At 42.5% G+C, this 22862-nt stretch overlaps 1 protein-coding gene across 3 annotated transcripts in view; it reads left to right on the top strand.

Annotated features, from left to right (window-relative positions):
• Positions 1–22862, top strand: part of SGPP2 (sphingosine-1-phosphate phosphatase 2) — a 148004-nt gene that overhangs the window by 71444 nt on the left and 53698 nt on the right. The window lies entirely within an intron of this gene.

Genomic DNA, 22862 nt, shown 5'->3' with positions numbered 1-22862 from the left:
TCACCATCTCCCGGAGTTTGCTTGAACTCATCCATTGAGTCAATGATAGCATCCAACCATCCCATCTTCTGTTGCCTCCTCCTCCTCCTGTCCTTGGTCTTTTCCAGTGAGTCAGCTCTTTGCATCAGGTGGCAAAGTATTGGAGCTTCAGCATCAGTCCTTGCAATGAATATTCAGGATTGATTTCTTCTAGGATTGATGGGTCTGATCTCCTTGTTGTCTAAGGGACACTCAAGAGTCTTCTCCAGCCCCACAGTTGGAAAGCATCAGTCCTTTGGTGCTCAGTCTCTTTTCTGGTCCAAAAGTGGGAACACAACATGGAAGGCCTGACAAGCTGACATAGCCAGTAGGGAGCAGACTCACGGTTTGAACTCATTATTCCAGAATCCTGGCTATAAACCAGGATTATAAACTATAAACGACTCTCACTAACCTTTTCCCTTAATTGTGCTAAAAGTAGTCGGGCTTTTCTGTTTATTAAATGTGCTCAATTAATTTGATTTTTTCATTTTACAAATATGAACCGTGCTAATAAAAAATTGAGCAAACAAGGAAAAGTTTCCTAGATCCTCATTTATTGATTTAAGGGTGAGTCCCCCTTTCCTTCTGTTTTGTCTGCCTATCTTGTTTATGCACTGTTTGATCCCAGGGTACAGTTGATCTGCTATTTTGTGGTAAATGGTTTGATTTTACACTAACCATGTCTTGGGGTTCATGGTGCATACCTTAAAAAAAAAAGGAATGAGATGGGATGACTCACTAAGGTTTTAACCTAAAAGAAATCATTCAATCTTAATTCCTTTAAGAATTAGAAAACTTGGATTTTAATCCAAGTGAGAATTGCTCCACCTTTATTTTACTTAGCATATGTTTTAGTAAAATAGAGGGAGATATCTTGGTTGGAGTCAAGGCCAAGCTAGAATGGGCTGGTAACTACTGACTGTTCCAGATGGGCAAGTAATTAATCCAGAATTTGTTAATAATTAGTCTAGTGATGTTTATTTCTAGGTTCCGTTTGACCACCTCTGAAATGTGGAGTTGAGCAAAATGGCCACAGAGTCCTCCTCATTTTGAAAGTGTCACAGTTATAGAAATAATAATGGTGATGTGTGTTTTAGTTATGATATTCTGTTTTTTTAAATCATATGTTTTGGCTTCAACAATGCATCTGGTCCTATACAGTTTCCCCCAGGTGACTCCCACACGTGCCTTGACTGGTTTTGCTCCTAGGGTCCCTTTGAGGAGCAATAGTTAGCGATTCTCTGAAAACAGTTCTGAGACCCTTTGTTGGACCCACTGGATCTGAGTCATCAGGAATCACTTGGCCCTGAAAGCAGACCAAGTGATACTGGGGTTTGCTGGAGCTTTAGTGACCCTTGTCCAGGCACAAACAATGGCAAACATCAAGCACACGGTCTCGCTCTGAGCTTGTGCCTGTGTGTGTGTGTGAGAACACATAACAATCCTTTGTTTGCATTGCATATGCTCTGATTTAACTAGAAAAAGATGTTATGTTTTTGTTCCTCTTTAAATTAAATTTCTTCTGGCATTCACAGGCACTGAAATCAGAAGGGAAAAAAAGTTTCGTTCCATTTGAAAGTGTTTTTGAAATACGTAGCATTTTGACTGTAGGGAATGGGAAAGGACATTCTGAAGGTTTTTCCAAAAACATGAACTTGGAAATTAGCAAGTGAGAAGCAGTAAGCTGACTTCCTTTTAACCAAACACTGATCAACAAAGGCCAAATGAGTGAAATAAAATAACTGATTTCTTTATTAGGCCCTTACAGAAGGTTCAGTCAAAGGAGCAAATGAAACTCTGGATTGAATACTAAGGCTAGGATTCGTGGTACACCTGTGTGCGGGCTGCCCTGCCCGGTGGGAGCCCCTCCCAGCCCAACCACACCCCTAACCAGGACTTCTTAAACCTGGGCTACTTGAGATAAAGGTTGAGCAATTTTCTGCATTTGTCTACGTAATTGGGGAAAATATTTAGAAAGAATGGATACAGGGGGATGGATTGAATGGCTCCAAACTTTTCTTTAGCCAACGAAGAGACCACAACAGGGTGGTTTCTTGAGAATTCATTAAAAAAAAAAAAAAGGATCAGGGGCTCATTCACTTGGGTAAGCATTCCACACAAGCTGAGTGTTCTTTGAGGCTTTTGCCCTTTGGGGACTGGATTCAGAAATTTAAACCTGAATTTGTACTGTAGGAAAGCTTTTCAAGTGTATACCTCTGGGTTTTATGCTTAAAAAAAAAAAAAAGTCTGCTAATCTACAAAGAATGCTAGACTTTTTTCCCCTACAGGGCAATCAAAAGAGTGTGTCTTTAACATAAAAAGGATTAAAATCACTATAAATCTGTCAAGAGCCTGAGTTTCAGAAAACTGGGTGTCTGTATTTAAAACATCTCAACTGCCTAAAATGATGTTTTAAGGCTGTGCTAATCTGTTATCTAGCTCACTTATGGATACTAATTTTGTGCAACCTTATTTGTATTCGTGAGGTATATGTTTTAGGAAAATTTATAAAAGAGGCATAAAACCACCTAGAGACTTTTTGGTGTGTTACCATTAAGATAAATATTTAAAGAGCTATATATAGGATCAGCCCTGGTTTAGAAATTATGTTTGGTAAGTAGAACAGTTTTTCTGAAGGAAACTGAGAAAACCCAAGGTGAAGGGACACCCAAATCAAACCTGTGCATGCATGCTTAGTCACTTCAGTTGTGTCCGACTCTTTGCGACCCCGTGAACTGCAGGCCAGCAGGCTCCTCTGTCCATGGAATTCTCCAGGCAAGAATACTGGAGTGGGTTGCTATTTCCTTCTCCAAGGAATCTTCCCAACCCAGGGATCGAACCCAGTCTCTTTACATCTCCTGCATTAGCAGGCAAGTTCTTTACCACTAGCACCACCTGGGAACCCAAAAATCAAACCCAGACAAGGTTAAATACTCTTTTTGGTCACCTGGACAACATTCATCCTTTGCAGGCTGAAATTCTGACATGTGTATTTAAACACTGAACTTTGATCCAAGCAAGAAGACAAGTATAGTAATCTCTTGAAGGTGTTTCTTACATCATCTTATGAATCCTTTATTTTTATAGATTTAAGCTGAAGTTTTGTAGTTTTTTCTTTGATGGTCTTCTAACCATGAGCCTAGTTCATTAATTACCACCAGTAATGTAACATCTCATCCCTAAAATGTGTAGGTGATGCTGAAAGCTCCGACTCTGCCATGGTGCTGAATGGACTTTTGGGGACAGCTTTTTGGGTGAAGTAGGAAAGAACTGTCTTGCCAGGCAGAGCTCCTGCCCCCCAAACTATTTCCTAACCCTGGGAGGATTTGGTGAGGCCTCTTATAGCAGTGGTTTGAGGGTGGGATTGCTGATAAGAACTAGGGTGTGTGCAGGGTCCTTAATCTGGTTTTAGGTAGTCTAATGAGTTTGAGGTTGCTTTAATCTGGCCTCATGTGGTCTCTTGAAGAGCTTTTCTGGTGTCTTTAACATAGAATGAAGAATATAATATCCACATTTGTTGGCATTTTTAGTTTTGTAGGGTCAAATATATTATTACATGTATCCCTTTAGGGGGAACCAGGACCCTGCCCCTGGTTGCACTCTATGATTATATACTGGAAGTGAGAAATAGATTTAAGCGACAAGATCTGATAGACAGAGTGCCTGATGAACTGTGGACGGAGGTTCGTGACATTGTACGGGAGACAGGGAATAAGACCATCCCCAAGAGAAAGAAATGCAAAAAAGCAAAATGGCTGTCTGAGGAGGCCTTACAAATAGCTGTGAAAAGAAGAGAAGCGCAAAGCAAAGGTGAAAAGGAAAGATATACCCATTTGAATGCAGAGTTCCAAAGAATAACAAGGAGAGATAAGAAAGCCTTCCTCAGTGATCAGTGCAAAGAAATAGAGGAAAACAACAGAATGGGAAAGACTAGAGATCTCTTCAAGAAAATTAGAGATACCAAGGGAACATTTCATGCCAAGATGGGCACAATAAAGGACAGAAATGGTATGGACCTAACAGAAGCAGAAGATATTAAGAAGAGGTGGCAACAATGCACAGAAGAACTGTACGAAAAAGATCTTTACGACCCAGATAATCACGATGGTGTGGTCACTGACCCAGAACCAGACATTCTGGAATGTGAAGTCAAGTGGGCCTTAGGAAGCATCACTACAAACAAAGCTAGTGGAGTTGATGGAATTCCAGCTGAGCTATTTCATATCCTGAAAGATGATGCTGTGAAAGTGCTGCACTCAATATGCCAGCAAATTTGGAAAACTCAGCAGTGGCCACAGGACTGGAAAAGGTCAGTTTTCATCCCAATCCCAAAGAAAGGCAATGCCAAAGAATGCTTAAACTACTGCACAATAGAATTCATCTCACACGGTAGCAAAGTAATGTTCAAAATTCTCCAAGCCAACCTTCAGCAGTACGTGAATCATTAACTTCCAAATGTTCAAGCTGGTTTTAGAAAAGGCAGAGGAACCAGGGATCAAATTGCCAACATCCATTGGCAGTCATCGAAAAAGTAAGAGAGTCCCAAAAAACATCTATTTCTGTTTTATTGACTATGCCAAAGCCTTTGACTGTGTGGATCACAATAAACTGTGGAAAATTCTGAAAGAGATGGAAATACCAGACCACCTGAGCTGCCTCTTGAGAAACCTGTATGCAGGTCAAGAAGCAATAGTTAGAACTGGACATGGACCCAACAGACTGGTTCCAAATAGGAAAAGGAGTATGTCAAGGCTGTATATTGTCACCCTGCTTATTTAACTTACATGCAGAGTACATCATGAGAAATGCTGAGCTGGAGGAAGCACAAGGTGAAATCAAGATTGCCGGGAGGAATATCAATAAGATATGCAGATGACACCATCCTTATGGCAGAAAGTAAAGAAGAACTGAAGAGCCTCTTGATGCAAGTGAAAGAGGAAAGTGAAAAAGTTGGCTTAAAGCTCAACATTCAGAAAACTAAGATCATGGCATCTGGTCCCATCACTTCATGGCAATAGATGGGAAACAGTGGAAACAGTTGCTGACTTTATTTTTTGGGAGTCCAAAATCACTGCAGATGGTGATTGCAGCCATGAAATTAAAAGACGCTTACTCCTTGGAAGGAAAGTGATGACCAACCTAGACAGCATATTAAAAAGCAGAGACATTACTTTGTCAGCAAATGTCCGTCTAGTCAAGGCTATGGTTTTTCCAGTGGTCATGTATGGATGTGAGAGTTCGACTATAAAGAAAGCTGAGCGCTGAAGAATTGATGCTTTTGACCTGTGGTGTTGGAGAAGACTCTTGAGAGTCCCTTTGATTGCAAGGAGATCCAACCAGCCTATCCCAAAGGAGATGAGTCCTGGGTGTTCATTGGAAGGACTGATGCTGAAGCTGAAACTCCCAATACTTTGAGCACCTGATGCAGAGGGCTGACTCATTGGAAAAGACCCTGATGCTGGGAGGGATTGGGGGCAGGAGGAGAAGGGGATGACAGAGGATGAGATGGTTGGATGGCATTACCGACCCAATGGACATGAGTTTGGATAAACTCCAGGAGTTGGTGGTGGACTGGAAATTCTGGCGTGCTGCAGCCCATAAGGTCACAAAGAGTCAGACACGACTGAGCGACTGAACTGAACTGAAGGACCCTGCCCCAAGACTGCACTATTGTTCCTTGGCCACGCCTCTCATCTCTATGTCCCTCCCCTTCCCTGGTTAGCAATGGTTTGAACCTGCTCTTTGGAGCTTAAGGAAGGTCTTGGAGGGTAAACAGAAAGGTTCCTGCACCCAGAAGCCCCATAGGGTCCTGCCTGTTTTCATAAGTGCACCACAGCCCAAGTGTGCAAAAAGTTAAATGATGTGAACAAGTGCTTGCCTCTTAAAATGATGAAGTGCTATGAGAGTGTATGTGGTCTGATGCCAGCTCTCCTTTCTACTCTAAGAATAGCTGGACATAAACTCTGTAGAAGTAAGTTCTGTAGCATATCTGTATCTAAAATGTGATGTCAGGAGCATGTTAAAAAGAAGTTCCAGAGTCAGTCATTGTTTCTAAAAATAATGTTTTAAAAAAGCATGCAGCTCCACAGATGGCTGAGCTCTTCCAAGCATATTCTTATCTCAATGCAACAGCATTTTTGTGATATTAATGCCTACATTTACATAAAGTGAAATTGAGGAGGAGATATTAATATCACGTAGATCTCATTCTCACTCCAGCCCTCTTCTTCCTTCATCATACTGTGTCAAGCTTAATATAAAGGTTCTTTAAGAAGCAAATGAAGAATCTTTGAAAAGAGCCCAACAGGCTAGAGATTAAAGGATTTAAAGACATTTAAACATTCAGTAAAGACTGGACAACTTGTGTGTGTGTGTGTGTGTGTGTGTGTGGTGGGGGTAGCGGTGTTCTTTTAATTTTAAAGGAAAGTTTGCTCCTCTCCACTCAGTCCTAGCAGTCTTGGCTGCAGTTATGTTAGCTCCTCAGAAAGCTCCTTAAGCCCCTACTCAGCTGGCCCTTGTTGACTGGAAGAAAAAGCAAAACAAAACCCTCAATGTGAGAGTTGCGAATTAAGTTATATTTGGGGAAGAATAAGGAGCATAGTCCAGGAGATGGCATTTCAGATAGCTCTGAGAAACTGCTCCAAAAAGGCATGGGGGGAATCAGTCTATATGTGATTTGGTGAAGAGGGAATCCATGCAATAGAACTCATAGTTTTTGCAAGTTTTTGCTAATCTCTAGGCACGAGGAACTCCTTATTGCCAAATTCAGACTTAAATTGAAGAAAGTAGGGAAAACCACTAGACCATTCAGGTATGACCTAAATCAAATCCCTTATGACTATACAGTGGAAGTGAGAAGTAGATTTAAGGAACTAGATCTGATAGACAGAGTGCCTGATGAACTGTGGACGGAGGTTCGTGACATTGTACAGGAGACAGGGATCAAGACCATTCCCATGGAAAAGAAAGGCAAAAAGGCAAAATGGTTGTCTGAGGAGGCCTTACAAATAGCTGTGAAAAGAAGAGAAGCAAAAAGCAAAGGAGAAAAGGAAAGATATTCCCATTTGAATGCAGAGTTCCAAAGAATAGTCAGGAGAGATAAGAAAGCCTTCCTCAGTGATCAATGCAAAGAAATAGAGGAAAACAACAGAATGGGAAAGACTAGAGATCTCTTCAAGAAAATTAGAGATACCAAGGGAACATTTCATGCCAAGATGGGTTCAATAAAGGACAGAAATGGTATGGACTTAACAGAAGCAGAAGATATTAAGAGGTGGCAAGAATACACAGAAGAACTGTACAAAAAAGATCTTCATGACCCAGATAATCATGATGGTGTGATCACTTACGTAGAACCAGACATCCTGGAATGTGAAGTCAAGTGGGCCTTAGAAAGCATCACTACGAACAAAGCTAGTGGAGGTGATGGAATTCCAGTTGAGCTATTTCAAATCCTGAAAGATGATGCTGTGAAAGTGCTGCACTCAATATGCCAGCAAATTTGGAAAACTCAGCAGTGGCCACAGGACTGGAAGAGGTCCGTTTTTATTCCAGTCCCAAAGAAAGGCAATCCCAAAGAATGCTCAAACTATCACAGAGTTGCACTCATCTCATATGCTAGTAAAGTAATGCTCAAAATTCTCCAAGCCAGGCTTCAGCAATACATGAATCGTGAAATTCCAGATGTTCAAGCTGCTTTTAGAAAAGGCAGAGGAACCAGAGATCAAATTGCCAACATCTGCTGGATCATCGAAAAAGCAAGAGAGTTCCAGAAAACCATCTATTTTTGCTTTACTAACTATGCCAAAGCCTTCGACTGTGTGGATCACAATAAACTGTGGAAAATTCCAAGAGAGATGGGAATACCAGACCACCTGACCTGCCTCTTGAGAAATCTATATGCAGGTCAGGAAGCAACAGTTAGAACTGGACATGGAACAACAGACTGGTTCCAAATAGGAAAAGGAGTATGTCAAGGCTGTATATTGTCACCCTGCTTATTTACCTTATATGCAGAGTACATCATGAGAAACGCTGGGCTGGAAGAAGCACAAGCTGGAATTAAGATTGCCGGGAGAAATATCAATAACCTCAGATATGCAGATGACGCTACCCATATGGCAGAACGTGAAGAGGAACTAAAGAGCCTCTTGATGAGAGTGAAAGAGGAGAGTGAAGAAGTTGGCTTAAAGCTCAACATTCAGAAAACTAAGATCATGGCATCCAGTCCCATCACTTCATGGCAAATAGATGGGAAAACAGTGGAAACAGTGTCAGCCTTTATTTTGGGGGGTTCAAAATCACTGCAGATGGTGATTGCAGCCATGAAATTAAAAGATGCTTACTCCTTGGAAGGAAAGTTATGACCAACCTAGATAACATATTTAAAAGCAGAGACATTTTGCCAACAAAGGTCCATCTAGTCAAGGCTATGGTTTTTCCATTGGTCATGTATGGATGTGAGAGTTGGACCATAAATAAAGCTGAGCGCCGAAAAATTGATGCTTTTGAACTGTGGTGTTGGAGAAGACTCTTGAGAGTCCCTTGGACTGCAAGGAGATCCAACCAGTCCATCCTAAAAGAGATGAGTCCTGGGTGTTCATTGGAAGGACTGATCCTGAAGCTGAAACTCCAGTACTTTGGCCACCTGATGCAAAGAGTTGACTCATTGGAAAAGACCTTGATGCTGGGAGGGATTGGGGGCAGGAGGAGAAGGGGACGACAGAGGATGAGATGGCTGGATGGCATCACCGACTCAATGGACATGAGTGTGAGTAAACTCTGGGAGTTGGTGATGGACAGGGAGGGCTAGCGTGCTGCGATTCATGGGGTCGCAGAGAGTCTGACATGACTGAGCGACCTAACTGACTGACTGAAGTGAGGCGTGAGGAGCAGATATCACTATGGAGGATTTTAGTGCTTTTCTAGATACAAGGAGATGCAAGAACTGGGCTCATAAAATCTTCTCTTAACAATATCTAACTCTCTGAAGACCTGTGTTGTCATTTTCCCAGAGCACAGAGGCCTCCATCCTGATCTCCACCCTGGACCCCTTTCAGGGATGTTGAAGGTCAACAGCTGCAGTGAAGAAGTCTATGGCAAATGCCAATTTGCAGGTGACACCTTTAACCTAAGAGATGCAGATGGTCTGAGAGTATAAAAGAGTTTGCCAGAGTTTATCTTAAAGTACTAATCTACATTTTCTTCTGCAAATAAAAACCTGATTAGATAAATCCCTAAATACACTGCTGGCTTAAAAATAAAAGAAAGAAGGTGATGCTATTGAATCTTACCTGAGCCCTATGCTCCTGGAAAACAGAAACCATGAAGATAATCCACTTACCCTTTTGTGTTCTAGGAATGATTTACTACAAGGAACCATCCTTCTTCAGATGACTTGGACAAGGCTCACAGTCCCACCCCTGCCTTGTTTACCTGTTACCTATCCCTCCAGTTCCCATTCTTTGATTTATAAATGATTTTAACTCCATCCCCACTGGTCAAAATACCTGCTACCTTGACTTGATCAAACTTGAGTTAAGCTTTTCTCCATGGCTAGACCCTGAATTTTGATTCATTCGCATACCAGCCAGCACACAGCCCCTCCTGATGCTATGCTGACCTCAGGATAAACAAGGCTCTGATATACTGCCCTGTCCACCTCCCCACACCCAGAGAACACCTTTCCAGGGTTGATCATCACTCTGTATAAAAGAGAAGCTCTTTTCTGCCTGGTCTTTGAACACTCACAGATCTTAACAGTCAGAGAGATCTTCCAGTCCTTTCAAATAAAAGCTGTCCTTGCCTAAATCCAGATTTGTTTTTCGTTTGATAAAGACAATAGAAAGGAGAGAATTCAACCCTGAAGTCCCTCTATGTGCTGTCCTATAGTTCTCACTTTCCAAGATCATTTTGGCAATATGTACTTAGTGTTTACTCACTCTTACGCAACATACAATCTTTTGTATTGCTGAACAGCTTTCAGGAAAGCATTTGAATTCTTCCTCTAACCGAAGCAGCATATAAACATTAAAGAAAATGAGAAGAAGCAGTTATTTTGCTTAGGCTAGTATTTCACATACACTTGAGACTAGATTGCTGTTCAAACACAAAGTGATTTCCTAACTTTATTATTATAGCTCCAAATCACAAACGCTAGAGATAACTACATTCAAATGTGACTACAAAAGCACCTTCCACCTCTGAGTATTAAATTATTTCTGTTGTCTCTTGCTTTATATGGGGGCTTCCTTGGTGACTCAAATGGTAGAGAATCTGCCTACAGTTTGGGAGACCCAGGTTTGATCCTTGGGCCGGGAAGATCCTTTGGAGAAGGGCATGGCAACCAACTCCAGTATTCTTGCCTGGAGAATCCCATGGACAGAGGATTCGCTTTCTGTAAACTTCAGGATTAACTTTCCCAGCATTAACTAGAGACATTGAGAATTTGCTGTATGATATCTCCTTCTCAGCTGTGTCCAGGTAGTCAGTCACCTTGTTTTGTTACTATTTCTTAGGAATAAATACTCCACAAAAAATATGTTTTAAGGAATGCTATATAATTTTAAAGTAATGTATGGAAAGTCACTTTTAATTCTATGAGGACATCTAGGCTATTGAATAACTCTATCAAATATGTGTTCTACTTTATGTACCAGTTAATTCAAGGACCTTAATTTAGCCAGTTGTATGATTAGGTCTGTAGTAAAGAGGTGTACAATATTTTTTCAGCCCTAGATATTCTAGTATATAACTTAAAAATTATATACAAGGATTTACATAGTATTAAAGAAGTTGTCACATAATTTTTTGTTTGTTTGTTTGTTTTTTGGCTACACCACATGGCATGCAGGATCTTAGTTCCCTGACCGAGGATTAAACTCTAGCTCCCTGCAGTGGAAACTTGGAGTCTTAACCACTGGATCACTAGAGAAGTCCCATTCTATAAAATTTTATCTAAGATTCTTAATTTTCTTCTAGAGTGCTGGCTACAAGCTGTAAAATCCTAAGTTGTTTATCAATAGAAGTGGCATTTTTTCTCTTATTTTTTTCTTGAGCTTGGTAGATACCAAAAGCAGGACTTTTAAGCTGAGACATCTAAATGATCTTCCTTCACAGGGGAAGATAGGTATGAAACAGAAAAGCTACAAAGTAGAGACAGTCAACTTAAAACAGTTCCTGTTTATGAGGTCTTCACTTCTCAGATGGGGTAGAGAGCAGAGTCTCATTCTCCAGGGAGCCCCAGCGTGTCCTTTTATTCACTTAGTAAAGATTTTGGGACTCTAGTGGGCTCTTGTAATTTTACATTTCCAACAGTTCTGGAAATATTCCTTCACTTCGAGCCTGCATCATCTTTATTTTGCCTGCTCATGTTAACCATCTAATGAATCTCCTTACAGCAGCTCTTATGACCTTCAAACCCGTCCACCCCACAGCATGTCATTGATGTTGTTCAGCCACTCAGTCGTGTCTGACTCTTTGCAACCCCATGGACTGTAGCTTGCCAGGCTTCCCTGTCCTTCACCACCTCCCAGCGATTGCTGAAACTCATGTCCATCGAGTTCGTGATGCCGTCTAACTATCTCATCCTCTGTTGTCCCCTTCTCCTCCTGCCTTCAATCTTTCCCAGCATCAGGATCTTTTTCAAATGAGTCAGTTCTTCACATCAGGTGGCCAAAGTATTGGAGCTTTAGCATCAGTCCTTCCGATGAATATTCAGGATTGATTTTCTTTAGGATTGACTGGTTTGATGTCCAAGGGACTCTCAAGAGCCTTCTCCAAGACCACAGTTCAAAAGCATCAATTCTTTGGCACTCAGCCTTTTTTATGGTCCAACTCTCACATCCATACATGACTATTGGAAAAACCATAGCTTTGACTATACGGACGTTTGTCGGAAAAGTAACATCTACTTTTTAACACACAGTCTAGGTTTGTCATTTCTTCTCTTCCAAGGAGCAAGCATCTTTTAATTTCATGGCTGCAGTCACTATCTGCAGTGAAGTCTGTCACTCTTTCCCTTGTGTCCCCATCTAATTTGCATGAAGTGATGGGACCAGATGCTAGCATGTAGAATGACCTATCTCAGGAGCCCAGTGGTGCATCAGTTAGCTTTCTGGTCTTACAGAGAGAGACCTATCTCAGTTGCAAGTATGACCATGGTCCACTGTTTAGAGCATATTAATGTCCAAGCACCTTAAAATAGTTGTACTTCTGCCTAAATCTCTCCTCCCCCGATCTGTTCTCTTCTCTGGAATCACAGAACTAACTGCTGATGACCCCCACGTCCACCCCAGTTCCTGCCCTGCAGACACACCCACACTTGACTTTATCCCTCCTTCTACTGTTGCCCCTGCCCTACACGCTCTCACCAGCTTCAAATCTCACCACACACATTGTCTCTAGAAAACCTTGAACCTGTCCACTTGCGTGCTCAGTTATGTCTGACCCTGCGACCCCATGGACTGTAGCCCGCCAGACTCCTCTGTCCTTGGGATTCTCCAGGCAAGGATACTGGAGTGGGTTGCCATTTCCTCCTCCAGGGAATCTTCCCTACTGAGGGATCGAACTTGCGTCTCCTGCATTAGCAGGTGGATTCTTTACCACTGCGTCCTTCTCTGCTAGATGGTTCTTTATTACTCCTTGAACTTGGCATGTAGTAGCAGCTCAATACATAATTATTGAATAAAATAAATAAAGATTCATAATCCTATGAAGAGGATTTCAGAGCTGGCCCCCTTGAGGGGACAGATGTAAAGAAGTAATTACAGTTCAGGGTACTAAAGATACATTAGAAAAATCTATAGAGTGCCAAGGGAGCATCCTAGAGATGTTTTTAAAATGAAATTGTCAGACTTCCCTGGTGGTACAGTGGTTAAAAATCTACCTGCCAATGCAGGGAACATGGGTTCCATCTCTGGGAAGATCCCATATGTTTTGGGGCAACTCAGGTTATATGCCACAACTACTAAACCCTGGCTCTAGAGCCTGTGCCCTGCAACAAGTGAAGCCCCCGCAACGAGTGATCGCTGATCACAGCAATGAAGACCCAGCACAGCCAAAAATAGAAATAAAATTAATTTTTAAAAAGTAGTTGTTCCCCATCCTGAGTGGCTCTGCCCGGCCCTGATGGACAGTCAGGACCCAAATTTGGTCAAGATGTCAAGGTCTTTTCTGTATGCAAGTAGTAATTCTATGTTTTATGTTTCTCAAATGTGGAGGGATCTTTGAACCAGAAGCCAGATTTTATCTGCCTTTTTAAAGTAGCCTCAGATTTCTTTCTCACCTTGTGATTGACGAGCAAGAACTTTTAAATTTATTTAGTCGTTCATTTATTCACTTGAAAAATATCCAACAAGATCGATTATAAAATACTATGCTAAGTCCTGAGGATTAAGCAGTGAACAAGACAAACTCCATCCTACTCTCCTGGGGTTTACTTGTAGGCAAAACAGAATAACAACAAGTCAATATAGAAATTAAAGATTGTACGATTATTGTTTAGGGCACGATCAGGGTGAGAACAGAGACCTACTTTAGAAATGCTGGTCAAGAATGAGCATTTGGTGCTAGTTTCACTTAAGTCTTAAAGTATGAGAAGGAGCCAGCCAGGTGAGGGCCCAGGGCAGAGGGCTCCAGGCTGGGAGAGGTGGAGAGGGCAAAGGTCCAAAACTGAGTCAGAACCCGGCACCGTCCCAGACTGTGAGCCAAGCATCCCCTTGGGGGTGGGAATGGAGCTGATAAATCAAAATGTGTAGTCTAAGTGCAGGCAGAGTAGAGTTCTGCGAAGAAAAATAAAAGCAGGGTATGCAGACGAGTGTGCCAGGCAGCTGTCTGAGGTCAGGTGGTCAGGAAAAACCTTTCCATGGAGGTGGCTTTTGGACACAGGGCTGATTTTACTTACAGTTTACTCACATTGAAATTGTTTATGGCAAATCTAGAACGTTCAAAATATATCAACAGTCTTTGTAACTAATTTCTGTTTTCATTTGGAAACCAATATCCTAAGAAGTCTAAATGGTAAACAAGCCTTCTAAAAAGACAGCTGAATTTTAAATGGAAAGACACCTTTGAGGTTGTCTTTTCTAACTTTAAAACCAAACTTTAACTGTGATTCAAATCTGGTTATTGTTGTTCAGTCACTAAGTTGCATCCTACTCTTTGTGACCTCATGAACTGCAGCACGCCAGGCTTCCCTGTTTTTTAGTATCTCCCAGAGTTTGCTCACACTCATGTCCATTGAGTCAATGATGATATCTAACCATCTCATCCTCTACCACCCTCTTCTCTTGCCCTCAATCTTTCCCAGCATCAGGGTCTTTTCCAATGAGTCAACTCGTTGCATCAGGTGGCCAAAGTGTTAGAACTTCAGCTTCACATCAGTCTTTCCAATGAATATTCAAGGTTGATTTCCTTTAGGACTGACTAATTTAATCTCCTTGCCATCCAAGGGACTCTCAAGAGTCTTCTCCAGCACCACAGTTTGAAAGCATCAGTTCTTCAGTGCTCATTCTTTATGGTCCAATTGTCACATCCATACATGACTACTGGAAAAACCATAGCTTTGACTATACAGATCTTTGTCGGCAAAGTGATATCTCTACTTTTTAACACTCTATCTGGGTTTGTCACAGTTTTCTTCCACTTGCAAGTGTGCCTTCCACTTCTTCCACTTGCAGCTGCAAGTGCCTTTTAATTTCATGGCTGCAATCACTGTCAGCAGTGATTTTGGAGCTCAAGAAAATAAAATCTGTCACTGTTTCCACTTTCTCCCTATCTGTTTGCCATGAAATGATGGGACTGGATGCCATGATCTCTGTTTTTTGAATGTTGAGTTTTAAGCTTGCTTTTCACTCTCTTCTTTCAGTCTCATTAAGAGGCTCTTTAGGTTCTCTTCACTCTCTATCATTAGAATGGTATCATCTGAATATCTGAGGTTGTTTATTTCCCCCATCAATCTCCAGCTTGAGCTTCATCCAGCCCAGCATTTCACATGATATACTCTGTATATAAGTTAAAAAAGCAGGGTGACAATGTATAGCCTTGACATACTCCTTTCCCAATTTTGAACCAGTCCATCGTTCCAATGTTCAGTTCTGTTCCTTCTTGACGTGTATACAGGTTTCTCAGGAGACAGGTAAAGTGGTCTGGTATTCTCATTTCTTGAAGAATTTCCCACAGTTTGTTGTGATCCACACAGTCAAAGGCTTTGGTATAGTCAGTGAAGCAGAAGTAGATTTTTTTTTTTCTTTTTGGAATTTCCTTGCTTTTTCTATGGTCGCACAAATTTTGGCAATTTGATCTCTGGTTCCTCTGCCTTCTTAAAATTCAGTATGTATATCTGGAAATTCTTTGTTCATGTATTATTGAAGACTAGCTTGAAGGATTTTTGAGTATTACCTTGCTAACGTGAAATGAACGCAATTGTACAGTAGTTTGAACATTCTTTGGCATTGCCTTTCTTTGGGATTGGAATGAAAACTGACCATTGGTACCTCATCAAAGAGTTCTGTAAAAATTCTGGCATTGCTCATCATCATAGGGACTCCAGCCTGACAGTGGAATGTAGAAATTGCAGAGGAAAAGGACTCCGAGGGGAGAGCATGGATGTGCCTGTCAGCCTGGAAGGCTGAGGCTGGCCTTCTCAAGTCGAGCTTCTCTCATTACAAAGGGTCACAGGGAGGTTATAGCCCCAGTTACAGTCCTGTTGGGGAGGTACTGACCGTGTGATCAACAGCCCCTTTTACTAGCTAGAGTTAATCACTCACTGACTGGCTGGTAAATCAATGGTGCCCTGTTCTCTCCCCCTCCGCCTCTCCTATGTCCATCCAGCCTCCTCCTTTCACTCCCCGCGGTGAACAGGCGTCAGGAAGGGAGTTCTCTGGGATGCTTGTCTAGTCCTGCTCAAAGACTGGCTCTACAGGAGGGCAGTCATCTTAACTCCAGGGGAGGAGAACCCATTCTTCTCTGCCTGGGAGAAACCTTGTGATGACGGCATCCTGCCAAGGATGAGGAGGAAGCAGCAAAAGGAGAGGGAGGCGTGAAGGGGATGAGAGAATGGAGGATGGATGGGCTGTGTTTAAATGGACAGAGGAGGGGAAGACAGTCTTTTGGAGGAAAGACATCGTTGCAGCCAAATGAAAAACTTGATTTTTGCAGATGATGGGCTAGAGAATGTCTGCATGTCAAAGGCACTGTAATCTTAGTTCTTAGACTATTCTCATTTCAGGAGCTGGTGAAATACATTTTTGAGCTCTACAAGTTAATGTCAGTAAGTTTATTCCAAGCTGTCGTAGGACTTATTAGATCAGCGGCCTCTTGGCAGAGAGGCCGAGGAACCAGGCCGCTGGTGACCTGGACCAGAGCTGAGCGTGGTAAGCTCTCACCTTGGGCCTGACTAGGTGTACGTCCGAACCTTGCTTGTCGGAAAGGTATGACCAGCAAGTGGAATTAAATCTCAAGGTCAAGAGAAATGTTCATTCAGGCACTCTGACTGAGCGGTTTCAGTTGTGAGATGTGAGAGCCTTCACCTGAACTTTAGGGCCATAAAAAAGAGACTATGCACAGGATTTGTACATGTCCCAGGAGGAAGGTTAAATCTCAGAGCAGAGCCTGTTACTTTCCCAAGTGAGACCTGAAGCTGGGGCTCCTGATGGCAGTGATGGGTGTGGAGGGGAGCAGTGCGATCATCACAGCGTGTGGATCCTTAACTTTTGCCGGAATGTCCCTGATTTCCGTTCGGACAAAAGAGAGGTGATAACCAGGAGAAGCTGGGGGCAGGACGGTGAGGACTGTTAGGGACACTGATGAACATCTAGTGGATTGAGGGTGTGGTAGAGATAGTATATTCAGGTCTCTAGACTTTATTATTTTTAATTAATTATTATTATTTTGACTGCACTGGGTCTTCGTTGCTACGCTCGGGTTTTCTCTAGTTTCAGCAAGCAGGGGCTCCTCTCTGCTTGTGGCGCATGGGCTTCTCATTGCGGTGGCTTCTCTTGTGGCGCACAGGCCCTTGGGCACACCAGCTTCAGTAGCTGTGGAACACAAGCTCAGTTGGTTTGTGGCATGTGGGATCTTCCCAGACCAGGGATTGAGCCTTTGTCCCCTGCATTGCAAGGCAGAGTCTTAACCACTGGACCACCAGGGAAGCCCAAGACTTCATTTTTTTTTTTTTTTAATAAATTCTGTTTAAAAATATTTATTTAGATGCACCTAGGTCTTCTAGCTGCACAGTGCAAACTCTTAGTTGCGGCACATGGGATGTAGTTCTCTGACCAGGGGTCGAACCCAGGACCTCTGTGTTGAGTAGCCACTGGACCACCAGGGTCGTCCCAGGTCTCTTGACTTTGGCTCAACCAACTTTGGCACCCAGAGTTGATAGCCACTCCCTCTTCACAGTGATCATGTTGACAGTCATTCAAAATGAGTAGGAAATGGGCTTTGCCCAGTGTTGATAGCCCAGCTCATGACGGCAACCTGAGAATGGAAATAGGTGTTGTGTAAAGAAATACGAGAGTCCGCTTGGCTGCTCCCCTGGTGAGCTGAGTAGATGCATATCCAGGGCGCCTTCACCGAAAGCGGACATCATCTGCGCGGTCATAAGTGAATTTTCTTTCCTACATCCTGTGATTATGGCTCCCGTAATTTTGTTAGCCTGCATATTGAGTTTTTATTCTTATGCGCTTCCTTAGCTCTCCATTTCCTCCCCAGCCTCTTAACTGGTAATTTCGTTTGCTCATGGACTGCTGTAGGACAGAGCATCTCATCTTGAAATGGAGCTTTTCCACCACCGCCACCCCCCCCACCCCCTGACATGTGTGCATATGTTTCTAGCACAGGGAAATGCAGCCAGCAATACCAGCCTTTAGAGACAAAGAACAGCTAGACTGGAGAATTTGGGATGTGAAGGGGACCGAATGCAGGCAAACAGTAGGTCTGACATTGCTTCACAGTGAAAAGTGATTTTAATCGCTTAGGGTACAGCAGGTGTTGTGTATTAGCACCACAAATTCAGATTCCTTTCTGCGCAGTGCAATTGACTGGTCACGGAGAAGGCAGCCCACAGAGATGTGGCTGACGGCCGTTCAGAACTCGGGTGGACACGGTTGTGTGACTTGACTCTGTAGAGTCTTTATATCCTTCAGGTATAAATCTTTTTAATTCTTCTGAGTGAGCCCGCCCCGCCCCCCCCCCCCACATCTTTTCTAAATTCTACACGATTGTAAAATGGAGACAAAGGTGAAATGAACTCTGACGGAACATGTAAGGAAAGCCTGTGATAGCCTGAAAAACTAGGTGTGGAATGTCAATGTTGTTGTTGTTTAGTTGCTAAGTTGTGTCTGACTCTTTTGAGATCCCATGGACTGTAACCAGCCAGGCTCCTCTGTCCGTGGGATTTCCCAGGCAGGAATGTTGGAGTGGGTTGTCATTCCCTTCTCCTGGGGATCTTCCCAACCCAGGGATCGAACCCATGTCTCCTACATTGGCAGGCGGGTTCTTTATCACTGAACCACCAGGGAAACCCGGAATGTCAATGACCATTAGCCTAATGTTGGGTTCACGGCTCATCAGGTCATCATGATGGGTGCTCCAACCTCACACCACATCCAGAGACTCTTATATACAGACGCTTCCATAGAAAGACAAGCGAGTGCAGCACAGTCACATTTTCTGTTGTCTCAGGGTAATTCAAGACTAGACATTCTCTAGGGCAAGATGTGTTTCAGGGTATAATAAGCCAGAATCTCATTTTAGTGTTACCTATGCGGGGGAAGATTGAAGGAGAAGGGGCAGCAGAGGATGAGATGGTTAGATAGCATCACCAACTCAATGGAGATGAATCTGAGTAAACTCCAGCAGATAGTAAAGGGCAGAGGAGCCTGGCATACTGCAGTCCATGGGATCGTAAAGAGCCGGACACAACTTCGTGACTGAACAACAACATGCTTTTTCCAACAGAATATTTTTTTTCCAGAAAATTATGAGAAGCATTACAAAAACCCAGATAGTAGAGTCTACAAATCTGTTTTTATTTTGTCATGGGTTTGGGTTTTTAATGATGGTGGAGGTGGGAAGGACAGGTTAAAAAAAAATGTTTTGATTTTATGACCAGCATTTTTAAGACAAATGCTGTCTCAGTCTTTGTGGGGAAACACAAGTGTACTTGGGTAACATTAGAATGACCCAAGCTTTAGAAAAGGTCTGGGCAGCTGTTCTTTATGCCACACTCATAAGTTTTCCCTTTGGTGAGGCACAGATAGGTTTATTCATAGAACATGGGTGATAAAATGGGGCCACATTTATAAAATATGGATGAAATAAGGTTATTGGTCTAGAATTGCTCGATTAGGTTTTTTGTTTTTTTTAAATCACAAGGAATCAGGATATGCACATGAAAATGTCTTCCAGGTTATACATTTATTATTTAAATTTCACCTTCCAGTATTATCATCTTATTACATCTATGCAGAAAAATAAGAGAGCGACTTCCCAGGAAGGGTCCTTTGAAGGTGGAGAATAGTACTTTCCTGAATTACTGCCAAAGCATAGCTCATATTTGCTTTATAACATGCATCATACATAGGCTGCTGTTAGCAATGTTGGTTTTTAACATCTAAATGGCTCCCAAGCTGATGTATGTATAAGCAAGAGAAGATTTAGATAAAGGGAGCAGCAGTTCATTATTAATGCATGCATGGGAAAGCTCTAGCTTGCTGTTTCTAAAGATGGGAGTGCTGGGGAGAATGATAGCTCATTGTGGAGGCTAATATTAGAAATAGTTAGTATTAAAAATGGTACCACTACTGACAAAGGATTTACTCTGTGTAAATTCTGTCTTTTGAGATGTCTTCCATTACAGAGTTGAATTGCCTTTTACAAACATGGATAGAAGGGAGTAAAAAGTTGAAGTGCCCTGTCTTATTTTGAAGCTTGATGTGAAATGATGTATAACTGATTTATTTCTAGTTGAAGAAAATATGCTCATTCAAGGGATAGCACTCATAGCATCCTTTTGCCCTAATCACCTGCTCTGGAACATTCTGCTTTGGGGAGACTTACGGAAATTTTGAAATTTTATGATTCTGGTAAAAAGATCTCTGTTCAGACTACATATCCCATTTTAAAAAAAAAAACAAGTGAAAAAATAGACGAGAAAGGATGAGAATCAAGAGCATGGTTGATTCATGAGGGATGGTCAGGAGGTCCTTCTATTACAGCAAAAGCTATGTAGTAAAATGATATTGAATCATACAGTTTATTAAATATACATGAAATATTTCAAATGTATTATAAGCATACTGAAATAATATAAATAATAGGACTGAAATGATATAAACAGGAGAAGGCTGGTTGTGAATTGTTGTTTCATTGTAAGTGTTAAGAGTGTAGATTTATATTGGTTTACTTGCTTTCAACATTCAAGTCTGTCCACCTTCAAGAGAGATGTGGGGCCAACTTTTGAGGGGCTTTTCCCCTGGAAGGTGGCAGAGGGCTCACTCCCTAGTTGTTTCAAATCAGTGGGTAAATTACAGACCACTAATGTTTTTTCTTGTTTAATTTTGGGGGGATTTTGGTGATTATAATGTATGGTATTATAATGTCAATGATTATGATGTCTATTTTATGTCCCCATGGGTTTCATTTCCTCATCTGTGTCCCCATTGTGCACAGTGTAGATTTTATTGTTAGTACCCGTGATGTACAACAAAGGAAGACTCTTAAGTCCCCTACTTTTCACCAGTCCTGGATGATACCTGTATGGAAAGGATGGAAGATTCTCAGGATATTGGGGGTAGAATTGGGGCAAGGATTCTGCAGTGGCTGAGGGGCTCTCTCTGCCTCTTCCCTTTGCCAGGGAAGATAGACCAGGTTTCAGATTCCTTAGAGTCCACATGAACCATAAAACCCCACACACAGTTGCTCTGGTCCGATTCAAGGTCATAACAAAAAATGTTTGATGATGTGGTTGTTGAGGACAATACCCACCCCAGCATCCAAAGTGCGATAGTAGTTGTCACGAAGGCAACCAGTTGACCCTGCATGTGGCCCAAGATGCTTTTCTGGGGCCCTGGACTTTTGCTTCATTGCCTTCCCCCCGCTTTTTTTTAAAAATTTATTATTTATTTATTTGGGTGTACTGGGTCTTTGTTGCTGTGAGTGGGTTTTCTCTAGTCTGCAGTGGGCTTCTCACTGCAGTGGCTTCTCTTGTTGGGGACCATGGGCTCTAGGGTGCTTGGACTGCAGTAGGTGCAGCATGCAGGCTCAGTAGTTGTGGCTCATGGACTTAGTTGCGTGTGGGATCTTCCTGGACCAGGGAAGGAACCTGTGTCTCCTGCATGGACAGAAGAATTCCTAGCCACTGCGCCACAAGGGAAGTCCTTCACTGACTTCTTGATGTTATTGTACTTGGCAATACATCTCCAGTGAAACAGTGAAAAGTGTTAGTCACTTACTTGTGTCCGACTCTTTGCAACCCCATGGGTTGTAGCCAACCAGGCTCCTCTGTCCATGGAATTCTCCAGGCAAGAATATGGCATTGGGTTGCCATTTCCTACTCCAGGGGATCTTCCCAACCCAGGGATCGAACCCAGGTCTCCTGCATTGCAGGCAGATTCTTTACCTACTGAGCCACCAGGGAAGCCCATATCTCTCCAGACAGCAAGTCAAATCCAGAACAAGTCAAATCTTCCAGAAGCCTGTCACCCCAAGAGCCTAGTTCACGAAATGAGTTTTTTTTTCATTTTTCCTTTAAATATATACGTCTTGGTTTTAGTGTGTATCTGTAAAATATAACAATCAGATCATGTTTTCTTGAGTGTTTCACTGAAAAGGAGTGAGCCAGTTTGAAGACCAATATTAAAGTGATAATAAAATGGGTGGTCCATAGATATAGCAGAATCTAGAAAATGGTTTATGAGTGACTATCATTTAAAAAACCCTTAGAGAGCCTGGCAGAGTGAGTGGGAGCATGGAGGAGACCTCCAAACCCAGCTTAGTAGGAGGGACAGAAAAAGTGTTCCATTGGCGGTCTAGCTATGTTCTGGTTAATACTGTGCTGACTTGGGGACTTCCCTGACAGTCCAGTGGGTAAGTCCAGTGGGTAAGACTCTGCACTCCCTAGGCAGCAGCCCCACTTACATCCTTGGCTGGGGAACTGAGATCCCACATGCCTGGTGCAGTGTAGGCCCTGCCACCCAAAAAACAACCCCAAAAAACTATGTTGACTTGATCTGGAAAATATTACAAAGCTGGTATTTTAGGCTGTTCTTACCTCATAAACACCAAGGATGATGCTAGTTGGTGGAGTATTTTGGCAGAGGGTTTAGATGTAGAGCTGTTGGCTCAAATTGTTTGGGGGAATTTCTTTGGGGTGATTTTCCTGAATTTGGGGGAGGGGTTCTAATTTGTCAAGAAATCCTGTTAGCAGGTTTTACTGTTTTTGATGCAAGTAAGAGCAGTATTCTTGGGCTTCCCTTGTGGCTCAGCTGGGAAAGAATCCACCTGCAATGCAGGAGACCTGGGTTCGATCCCTGGGTTGGGAAGATCCCCTGGAGAAGGGGAAGGCTACCTACTCCAGTTTTCTGACCCGGAGAATTCCATGGACTCTGTAGTCCATGGGGTCGCAAAGAGTCGGACATGACTGAGCGACTTTGACTCTCTCACTCAAGAGCAGAAAGAGTCTCAGATGAGTAGTCCATCAGTCAAGGCTGAAGATGGACTTCTCTTCAGCTTGGAAAAACTGAGACTATATTTAATTGAAACTTGTACTTAAATGCCTTTTTGTGTGTGTATGTGGCTGTTGCCTAGACTGGTTGGCTGGGTTACCCACAGAGATCTGT

The sequence above is a fragment of the Cervus elaphus genome, chromosome 8 (genome assembly GCF_910594005.1).
Source record: "Cervus elaphus chromosome 8, mCerEla1.1, whole genome shotgun sequence".
Lineage (NCBI taxonomy): Eukaryota > Metazoa > Chordata > Mammalia > Artiodactyla > Cervidae > Cervus > Cervus elaphus.
This window is presented reverse-complemented; position numbering and strand designations above follow the sequence as displayed.